Source organism: Arachis hypogaea, chromosome 20 (assembly GCF_003086295.3).
Source record: "Arachis hypogaea cultivar Tifrunner chromosome 20, arahy.Tifrunner.gnm2.J5K5, whole genome shotgun sequence".
Lineage (NCBI taxonomy): Eukaryota > Viridiplantae > Streptophyta > Magnoliopsida > Fabales > Fabaceae > Arachis > Arachis hypogaea.
The window spans coordinates 104,819,804-104,831,657 of record NC_092055.1 but is presented as its reverse complement, the minus strand read 5'-3'; the positions used below and the strand labels follow the sequence as shown (position 1 = coordinate 104,831,657).

Sequence of the window (11,854 nt, the reverse complement as noted above, 5' to 3'; positions counted from 1 at the left end):
CTTCCACTCACACAAGGATCCCTATACTGTGGTATAAAGGATCTCTATTATTATTATTATTTTTCTGTGCCTTCTTCTTTGTCATATGAGCAGGAGCAAGGATAAGAACATTCTTGTGGAAGCAGATCCAGAACCTGAAAGGACTCTGAAGAGAAAATTAAGAGAAGCTAAAATACAACAATCCAGAGATAACCTTTCAGAAATTTTCGAACAGGCAGAGGAGATGGCAGCCGAAAATAATGATAATGTAAGGAAGATGCTTGGTGACTTTACTGCACCTAATTCCAATTTACATGGAAGAAGCATCTCCATTCCTGCCATTGGAGCAAACAACTTTGAGCTGAAACCTCAATTAGTTTCTCTAATGCAGGAGAACTGCAAGTTTCATGGACTTCCATCTGAAGATCCTTTTCAGTTCTTAACTGAATTCTTGCAGATATGTGATACTGTTAAGACTAATGGAGTAGATCCTGAAGTCTACAGGCTCATGCTTTTCCCTTTTGCTGTAAGAGACAGAGCTAGATTATGGTTGGATTCTCAACCCAAAGACAGCCTGAACTCTTGGGATAAGCTGGTCACGGCTTTCTTAGCCAAGTACTTTCCTCCTCAAAAGCTGAGCAAGCTTAGAGCTGATGTTCAAACCTTCAGACAGAAAGAAGGTGAATCTCTCTATGAAGCTTGGGAAAGATACAAACAGTTGACCAAAAAGTGTCCTTCTGACATGCTTTCAGAATGGACCATCCTGGATATATTCTATGATGGTTTATCTGAGCTATCAAAGATGTCACTGGACACTTCTGCAGGTGGATCCATTCACCTAAAGAAAACGCCTGCAGAAGCTCAAGAACTCATTGACATGGTTGCTAATAACCAGTTCATGTACACTTCTGAAAGGAATCCTGTGAATAATGGGACGCCTAGGAAGAAGGGAGTTCTTGAAGTTGATACTCTGAATGCCATATTGGCTCAGAACAAAATATTGACTCAGCAAGTCAATATGATTTCTCAGAGTCTGCATGGAATGCAAGCTGCATCCAATAGTACTCAAGAGGCATCTTCTGAAGAAGAAGCCTATGATCCTGAGAACCCTGCAATAGCAGAGGTAAATTACTTAGGTGAACCTTATGGAAACACCTATAACTCAACATGGAGAAATCATCCAAATTTCTCATGGAAGGATCAAAAGCCCCAACAAGGCTTTAATAATGGTGGAAGAAACAGGTTTAGCAATAGCAAGCCTTTTCCATCATCAACTCAGCAACAGACAGAGAACTCTGAACAAAATACTTCTAATTTAGCAAATCTAGTCTCTGATCTATCTAAGGCCACTGTAAGTTTCATGAATGAAACAAGGTCTTCCATTAGAAATCTGGAAGCACAAGTGGGCCAGCTGAGTAAAAGGATCACTGAAATCCCTCCTAGTACTCTCCCAAGCAATACAGAAGAGAACCCAAAAGGAGAGTGCAAGGCCATTGACATAAGGGCCATGGCCGAACTTGTAAGGAGAGGAGAGGACGTGAATCCCAAGGAGGAAGACCTCCAGGGACGTCCAGTGATCAATAAGGAGCTTCCCTCTGAGGAACCAAAGGACTCTGAGGCTCATCTAGAGACCATAGAGATTCCATTGAACCTCTTTATGCCCTTCATGAGCTCTGATGAGTATTCCTCTTCTAAAGAGAATGAGGATGTCACTGAAGAGTAAACTGCCAAGTTTCTTGGTGCAATCATGAAGCTGAATGCCAAATTGTTTGGCATTGATGCTTGGGAAGTTGAACCTCCCTTGTTCATCAATGAACTAAGTGATTTGGATCAACTGACATTGCCTCAGAAGAGACAGGATCCTGGAAAGTTCATAATACCCTGTACCATAGGCACCATGATCTTTAAGGCTCTGTGTGACCTTGGTTCAGGAATAAACCTCATGCCCCTCTCTGTAATAGAGAAACTGGGAATCTATGGGGTGCAAGCTGCTAAAATCTCACTAGAGATGGCAGACAGCTCAAGAAGACAGGCTTATGGACAAGTAGAAGATGTATTAGTAAAGGTTGAGGGCCTTTACATCCCTGCTGATTTCATAGTCCTGGATACTGGAAAGGAAGAGGATGAATCCATCATCCTAGGAAGACCTTTCCTGGCCACAGCAAGAGCTGTGATTGATGTTGACAGAGGTGAAATAGTCCTTCAATGGAATGAGAACTCCCTTGTATTCAAAACTCAAGGATCTCCCTCTGCAACCATGGAGAGGAAGCAGAAAAAGCTTCTCTCAAAGCAGAGTCAACCAGAGCCCCCACAGTCAAACTCTAAGTTTGATTTTGGGAGGCCACAACCAAACTCTAAGTTTGGTGTTGAACTCCCATATCCAAACTCTAAGTTTGGTGTTGGAGAGTTTCAACAAAGCTCTGCACATCTGTGAGGCTCCATGAGAGCCCACTGTCAAGCTATTGACATTAAAGAAGCGCTTGTTGGGAGGCAACCCAATGTTTATCTAATTCTTATTTTTATTGTTTTTCGTGTTTTCTTAGGTTCATGATCATGTAGAGTCACAAAATAAATAGAAAAATTGAAAACGGAATCAAAAACAGCAGAAGAAAAATCACACCCTGGAGGAGCATCTGTCTGGCGTTCAGCGCCAGAACAGAGCATGGTTCTGGCGCTGAACGCCCAAAATGGGCAGCTTCTGGGCGCTGAACGCCAGAACAGGCATGGTTCTGGCGTTCAACGCCAGAAATGGCACACAAATGGGCGTTGAACGCCCAAAATGGCCACCAACCTGGCGCTGAACGCCCAGAGTTGGGTACAAAGGCATTTTTACATGCCTAATGGGTGCAGGGATGTAATTCCTTGAACACCTCAGGATCTGTGGACCCCACAGGATCCACTCAGGATCTGTGGACCCCACAGGATCCCCACCTACCTCCACTCACTTCTTCTCACCACTCTCTTTCACACAACCCCATAAACACTCTTCCCCAAAAACCCTTCACCAATCACCTCAATCTCTCTTCCCCATCACCCCTTCACCACTCACATCTATCCACTCTTTCCCATAAACCTACCTCATAAACTCCACCTACCTTCAAAATTCAAAACCAATTTCCCACCCAAACCCACCCATATGGCCGAACCTTAACCCCCCCTCCCCTCCCTATATAAAGCCCTCCATTCTTCATCAAATTCACACAACACAACCCCTCTATACCCTTCTTGGCCGAACCACATCACCCTCTCCCTCTCCTCTATTTCTTCTTCTTCTACTTCTATTCTTTTGTTTATTGCTCGAGGGCGAGCAATATTCTAAGTTTGGTGTGGTAAAAGCATAAGCTTTTTGTTTTTCCATTACCATTGATGGCATCTAAGACCGGAGAATCCTCTAAAAGAGGGAAAGGGAAGACAAAAGCTTCCACATCCGAGTCATGGGAGATGGAAAGATTCATCTCCAAAGCCCATCAAGACCACTTCTATGATGTTGTGGCCAAGAAGAAGGTGATCCCTGAGGTCCCTTTTAAACTCAAAAGAAATGAGTATCCGGAGATCCGACATGAAATTCAAAGAAGAGGTTGGGAAGTTCTAACAAATCCCATCCAACAAGTCGGCATCTTAATGGTTCAAGAGTTCTATGCCAATGCATGGATCACCAAGAACCATGATCAAAGTAAGAACCCGGATCCAAAGAACTATGTTACAATGGTTCGGGGGAAATACTTAGATTTTAGTCCGGAGAATGTGAGGTAGGCATTCAACTTGCCATACATGGAAGAGAACGCACGCCCCTACACAAGGAGAGTCAACTTTGATCAAAGGTTGGACTAAGTCCTTATGGACATATGTGTAGAAGGAGCTCAATGGAAGATTGACTCCAAAGGCAAGCCGGTTCAACTAAGAAGATTGGACCTCAAGCCTATAGCTAGAGGATGGTTGGAGTTTATTCAATGCTCAATCATTCCCACTAGCAACCGGTCTGAAGTTACTATAGACCGGGCCATCATGATCCATAGCATCATGATTGGAGAAGAGGTGGAAGTTCATGAGATTATACCTCAAGAACTTTACAAGGTGGCTGACAAGTCCTCCACCATGGCAAGGTTAGCCTTTCCTCACCTCATTTGCCACCTATGCAATTCAGCTGGGATTGACATAGAGGGAGATATCCTCATCAAAGAAGACAAGCCCATCACCAAGAAAAAGATGGAGCAAGCAAGAGAGCCCAGTCACGGAGCTCAAGAGGCGCAAGAAGCTCATCACCATGAGATTCCGGAAATGCCTCAAATGCACTTTCCTCCACAAAACTATTGGGAGCACATCAACACCTCCCTAGAAGAATTGAGTTCCAATATGGGACAACTAAGGGTGGAACATCAAGAGCACTCCATCATGCTGCATGAAATAAGAGAAGATCAAAAAGCAATGAGGGAGGAGCAACAAAGACAAGGAAGAGACATAGAAGAGCTCAAGGACATCATTGGTTCCTCAAGAAGGAAACGCCACCATCACTAAGGTGGATTCATTCCTTGTTCTTCTTACTTCTGTTTTTCGTTTTCTATGTGCTTATCTATGTTTGTGTCCCCATTACATGATCATTAGTAGTTAGTAACTTTGTCCTAAAGTTATGAATGTCCTATGAATCCATCACCTCTCTTAAATAAAAACTGTTTTAATTCAAAAGAACAAGAAGTACATGAGTTTCGAATTTATCCTTGAACTTAACTTAATTATATTGATGTGGTGACAATGCTTCCTGTTTTCTGAATGTATGCTTTAACAGTGCATATGTCTTTTGAAGTTGTTGTTTAGGAATGTTAAATATGTTGGCTCTTGAAAGAATGATGACTAGGAGACATATTATTTGATAATCTGAAAAATCATAAAAATGATTCTTGAAGCAAGAAAAAGTAGCAAAAAAAAACAAAGCTTGCAGAAAAAAAAAAGAGAGAAAAAAAATAGGCGAAGAAAAAAAAATATAGAAAGAAAAAAGAAAAAGCAAGCAGAAAAAGCCAATAACCCTTAAAACCAAAAGGCAAGGGAAAATAAAAAGGATCCCAAGGCTTTGAGCATCAGTGGATAGGAGGGCCGAAAGGAATAAAATCCTGGTCTAAGCGGCTAAACCAAGCTGTCCCTAACCATGTGCTTGTGGCGTGTAGGTGTCAAGTGAAAACTTGAGACTGGGCGGTTAAAGTCAAGGTCCAAAGCAAAAACAAAGAGTGTGCTTAAGAACCCTGGACACCTCTAATTGGGGACTTTAGCAAAGCTGAGTCACAATCTGAAAAGGTTCACCCAATTATGTGTCTGTGGCATTTATGTATCCGGTGGTAATACTGGAAAACAAAGTGCTTAGGGCCACGGCCAAGACTCATAAAGAAGCTGTGTTCAAGAATCATCATACTGAACTAGGAGAATCAATAACACTATCTGAACTCTGAGTTCCTATAGATGCCAATCATTCTGAACCTCAATGGATAAAGTGAGATGCCAAAACTATTCAAGAGGCAAAAAGCTATAAGTCCCGCTCATATGATTGGAGCTATGTTTCATTGATAGTTTGGAATTTATAGTATATTCTCTTCTTTTTATCCTATTTGATTTTCAGTTGCTTGGGGACAAGCAACAATTTAAGTTTGGTGTTGTGATGAGCGGATAATTTATACGCTTTTTGACATTGTTTTTAGTATGTTTTTAGTAGGATCTAGTTACTTTTAGGGATGTTTTCATTAGTTTTTATGTTAAATTCACATTTCTGGACTTTACTATGAGTTTGTGTGTTTTTCTGTGATTTCAGGTATTTTCTGGCTGAAATTGAGGGACTTGAGCAAAAATCAGATTCAGAGGTTGAAAAAGGACTGCTGATGCTGTTGGATTCTGACCTCCCTGCACTCAAAGTGGATTTTCTGGAGCTACAGAACTCGAAATGGCGCGCTTTCAATTGCGTTGGAAAGTAGACATCCAGGGCTTTCCAGAAATATATAATAGTCCATACTTTGGCCAAGAATTGACGACGTAAACTGGCGTTCAACGCCAGCCTTCTGCCCAAATCTGGAGTCCAGCGCCAGAAAAGGATCCAAAACCAGAGTTGAACGCCCAAACTGGCATAGAAACTGGCGTTCAACTCCACAAATGGCCTCTGCACGTGCTACACTTAAGCTCAGCCCAAACACACACCAAGTGGGCCCCGGAAGTGGATTTATGCATCAATTACTTACTCATGTAAACCCTAGTGACTAGTTTATTATAAATAGGACCTTTTACTATTGTATTAGGTATCTTTTGATCATCTTAGGATCTTAGGACCATCTTTGGATGCCTGGTTCTTAGATCATAGGAGGCTGGCCACACGGCCATGCCTGGACCTTCACTTATGTATTTTCATACGGTAGAGTTTCTACACTCCATAGATTAAGGTGTGGAGCTCTGCTGTTCCTCAAAGATTAATGCAAAGTACTACTGTTTTCTATTCAATTCTTCTTATTTCTCTTCTAAGATATCCATTCGCACCCAAGAACGTGATGAAGGTGATGATTATGTGTGACGCTCATCATCCTTCTCCCTTATGAACGCGTGTCTGACAAACACTTCTGTTCTACATGAAATAAGCTAGAATGAGTATCTCTTAGATCTCCTAACCAGAATCTTCGTGGCGTAAGCTAGAATGATGGCGGCATTCAAGAGAATCCGGAAGGTCTAAACCTTGTCTGTGGTATTCCGAGTAGGATTCAATGATTGAATGACTGTGACGAGCTCCTAACTCGCGATTGCAGGGCGTTAGTGACAGACGCAAAAGGATAGTAAATCCTATTCCAGCATGATCGAGAACCGACAGATGAATAGCCGTGCCGTGACAGGGTGCGTGAGCATATTATTCACTGAGAGGATAAGATGAAGCCATTGGCAAGGGTGATGCCTCCAGACGATTAGCCGTGCCGTGACAGGGCATTGGATCATTTTCCCGTGAGATGACCGAAAGTAGCCGTTGACAGTGGTGATGTATCACATAAAGCCAGCCATGGAAAGGAGTAAGACTGATTGGATGAAGATAGCAGGAAAGCAGAGGTTCAGAGGAACGAAAAGCATCTCCATTCGCTTATCTGAAATTCCTACCAATGTTTACATAAGTATCTCTATCCCTATTTTATTATATAATATTCGAAAACACCATTATCACTTTATATCTGCCTGACTGAGATTTACAAGGTGACCATAGCTTGCTTCATACCAATAATCTCCGTGGGATTCAACCCTTACTCACGTAAGGTATTACTTGGACGACCCAGTGCACTTGCTGGTTAGTTGTATCGAAGTTGTGACAATTATGAATTAAGATCAGAGCACCAAGCTTTGGAGCCATTACCAGGATTTGTTCGAGCCTGGAGATCACAATTTCGTGCACCAAGTTTTTGGTTTTTGGCGCCGTTGCCGGGGATTGTTCGAGCCTGGACATCACAATTTCGTGCACCAAAAAGCTTCGTATTGTGGTGAAAAAGAAGGTTCATAGTTTGGGAGAAGGGTGGTATATGTGGGAGGTAGTTCATATTGGTAGGTGTTTTGAGGTGGTATGTAAGAAGGTGTATGTTGGTATTGGTGTGGTGTTTGAAAATGTGGCGATTGAGGTTTATGTTGGTGGTATGGGTCATAGGCATATGGTGGTGGAGGTGCATAATCAAAGTGAAATCCACCATATCTTTGGGTTGGGTATGTGCATTGGGAAGGGTATGGCTCATTGTAATATAGAGGAGGTGAATCCTTCCAAAATTGATGCTCCAATCCCATGATGCAATCCAAAATTGAGGTTATCAAGCCCTACAAAATAAGCACAACCAAACTCCAAACCAAGAGGGTGATAACTCATAGAGAAAATTGAAAATAACAACTAAAGACATCAATTAACAAAATAAACAAAATTCTAATTACCAACAAAAGCAAACAAGCAACCAAAAAGTATCTATTCACACTATGGACATATTTACAACAACCAAACTATAGCACTCATGACGCTAGCTCCCCGGTAACGGCGCCAAAATTTGATGATGACTAAAAGCATGGGTTTGGAATTTTGCACTAAAAATAGGACTGACGTTGCAAGTATAGTCCAAACCTAACCATTGATCATCAATCAAATTATAATCCTAAAGATGTCACAATTCAAATCACAATATAAACCGAGAGTATTTAGACTCCCAGGTCGTTCTCCCTAGGAACTAGTGCCTATAAGTGCACAATTTTGGTTGTAAGAGAGCAAATGGGTTTTCGATGATAAGGAAGCAAACAAATAAAGAGATAAAAGAACTAGACAAAATTGTAATTAATAAACTAAATAAAGGAATAAAAGAACTATGTATGTAATATAAATAAGCAAGGCTAAAAAGTAATGGAAAAGTGGTTCAAAACATAAATGAAACCTTGACTTGGGATGAGTTATAGAATCCCTTCCTTTCCATAACCACAACTATGATAATTATGATGGATTAATCTCACTAAGTCAACCCTTAACATCGAAGGATAAGTTAAGTGAGCATAATTGTTATTAGTCCACAAGTCCTAGCTAACTTACCAAATTAATTGGTAAAAAGCTAGCGTTAGTGGAAACAATAACAACTAACAACTCAAGAATTATCACTAAATGTTGGACATTATGGCTCTAGCAATCCATACACTCATTTTTCCCAAGTCAAGGGTGGAAATTACCACATAATTAAAATTGGCATTTCATCAAACACATAGAGGGCATAAACATAAAACATGGCAAAATTGGGAAAATGGTAAAAGCTATGAACCATAAATGATCAAAATCAATTAAAGCAACTCAAACAAACATATAAAAGCCATCAAACATCAAATTAAACAACTAGGAATCCAAAATTGCAAGACTATGTATGTATTGATAAAAGAAAATTAAAGTAGAAGAAATTGTAGAACAAGTAGTGCAATAAAAGAGGAATTAAAGAAATACTTACAATAAGATAGCAAAATCCAAGAACAAAATTGAAGTATAAAATGCTACATTGAAACCCTAATTAAAACCCTAAGAGAGAAAACCTAAAACTAAACTACTCTAAAACTACTCCTAAAAACTATTCTAAGATGTATGGTAGTGTATGGTATGATATATGGTTGTTTCCCCTTCAAATATGCTCCAAAGCCTTCAAAAATTGGCCAAAAAACCCCCAAAATGCGAGTCCACGTGCAATTTTAATGGAGGCATGCGCTGGTACTTGTGCGGACGCACAGGTCTGTGCATGGGCACACTTGTTGATTTTCCTCCTGTGCGTGGGCACAGACCTGTGCGGACGCGCAGGTCCTGATTTCCATTCTGCCCTGAGCATGGGCACAGCCTGTGCGTGGGCACAGGTCCTGATTTTGACCCCTGTGCGTGGGCACAGAAGGTGTGCGGAGGCACAGGTCCTGATTTTGACCCTGCCCTATGCGTGGGCACAGGTGCTGTTTTTGACACCTGTGCGTGGGCACAGGCTGAGATGCTTTTCTCCTTTGTTTTTTTCATATTTTCTCCCTTTTTGCAAGCTTTTTTCCGCTTCTACCCACCCATTCTTGCCTCTAGGACCTGAAATCACTCAACAAACATATCACGACATCGAATGAAATAAAAGTGGGATTAAATTGCTCAATTTAAGCACAAAAACGCATGTTTTCACATTTAGGCTCAATCTAGGGATCAAACACAAAAGTATGCTATTTTGGTGAATAAGTGTGAGTTTATGTGATGAAATCCATCCAATTATAGCAAAAATATATTATCAAATATGAATTCATCAATTTACATAGATTAAGATTATGACCAAAATGTAAACTCTTTCAGAATGTTGCAATAGTGTAAAATATACAATTAAATAAGAATATAAAAAAATGATAAAAAAGCCATTCCTTAAAAAAATTATAGGCGTATCTTTATTTAGTATTCTTGTAAATAATATATTTCATCATCATTTATTGTTAAATTAAAATACAAATATTACTTAAATTATTATAATTCAGATAATATGCTTAAATGGTAACTATTTTAAATGGATGTCTTAAGGGTGCAGTGGAATTAAATTTTTACCCTTCCTTATTCATAGTCTGGTCTGGCTCCGAAACTCTAGATATCTTCAAAAGACCAGTTTTTTTAAGTTAATAATTTTATCCAATTTTTTCATAGTAAAATTGCTGGTGAAGTGTGAAAGTTGCTGCCCAGGTGGCACTGAATGCCACCAAGCCGGCGTTCAACACCAGTAGCGCAAACCAGAGTGGTCCCCACGTGATTTAGCACCAAATCTCTTGCTCTAATTTGATTTTTAATCAATTTTAAATTAAGAAAAGATACTTTTAGGTTTTAGAATTTAAATTTTGTATCAATTTAGGATTATATATAAAAAGAGAAGATATCATGGCCTAGGGTTGCTTCCTCTCTTCTTTTGCACTTTTACATTTTTTTCTCTGCTAGGGTTTCTCCATACCATGAGCAACTAAACCTCCATTGTTAAGGTTAGGAGCTCTGTTTATTTTAATAGATTAATGTTATTGCCATTCTACTCTTAATTAATGCACTGATTTAAATTCAAGGATTGTTTTCGTTCTTCATCCTAGCGATTAGAGTATATTGGATGATAACTCTTTTTCTAATTGAGTTCTTGTTGAATCTATGAAAAGTTAAATCACTTGAATAACAGCTTGAAATCAATTTCTCATAACTCTCTAACTACTTGGACTTAATATGATACGTGACATATAATCATCTTATCTTTAGGTACTTAGGGTTTGTGTAGCTCATAAACTAGAATTAGACATAATCCTATAATTGAAATTAAGTGACCAAGGAATTGGGAGTTGACTAGGTTAGATAAGATTAAATTACTAAGAAATTAGGGTTTAATCAATTAAAACTTGCCATGAATTGAACATTTGCATGATTAAAGAAGTTGATAAGAATTATTAATCCGGAAAATTAATCACCTCCAAAGCCTTAACTATTTTCTCATACTATTTTCACAAACTATTCATTACTTGCTTTCTTGAATTCTCTGAACTATTGTTTTGTGATAATTGGAATACAAAACACTCAATTTAGCTTGTGTGACTAGCCTAATCGCTCAACCATTGTTGCTCAATCTATTAATCCTCGTGAGGTCGACACTCACTCACCTGAGTTATTACTTGATACAACCTGATGCACTTGTCGGTAAGTTGTGGTATTCAAAACAATGCACCAAGTTTTTGGCACCGTTGCCGGGTATTAACTGTGATTCACAACTACCCGTTATTTGATTACCTAGATTAGACGTCTTCTTGCATTAAGTTGCTTAAGTTTTCCTTTTTAATTTTTGAGTTCTTCACTTAAATTTTCCTTAATTTATTAAGTTTATTTTCTTAATTTTCCTTCTTAATTTCAAAATTTTTCTTTAATTTTCTTTTTCATTTCCGAAAATATTGCTTCCTTTTTCAAATTCTTTTCACTCTAACGTAGAGATTCTCACTTTTTCTTGTTTTCTATTTGTTTATGAGTAGGAACAGAGACAAGGAACCTCTTCTCGATTTTGATCCTGAGAATGAAAGAACCGTTAGAAGACGCCAATAACAGAGTAGAGCTTATAGATATGTTGAAAGTCTTAAAGACAATTCAAAGGAAGAAGCCAAAGAAATCACCATGGAGCCAAATAACAACAACAATGTTGCTATCTCCAATGCTCCTAATGCTCTTGAGCAACCTAGAAGAGCTCTTGGTTCTTAAACTTCTCCAAATCCCACTTTCTATGACAGTAGCATTGTTGTGCCCCCTGTGAATGCCAACAACTTTTGGGTTGAAGTCTTAACTCATTACTTTGGTGCAACAAAACTTTAAGTTTTTTGGACTCCTGTAGGAAGACCCAAACTT

General features: G+C 39.4%; 1 non-coding gene across 1 annotated transcript; it reads right to left on the bottom strand.

Moving 5' to 3' along the window:
* Window positions 1–619: 619 nt before the first annotated feature.
* LOC112788246 (small nucleolar RNA R71) lies at window positions 620–727 on the bottom strand. Its single transcript, XR_003195619.1, has one exon. It is a non-coding gene; the product is annotated as a small nucleolar RNA R71 (small nucleolar RNA).
* Window positions 728–11,854: the final 11,127 nt, after the last annotated feature.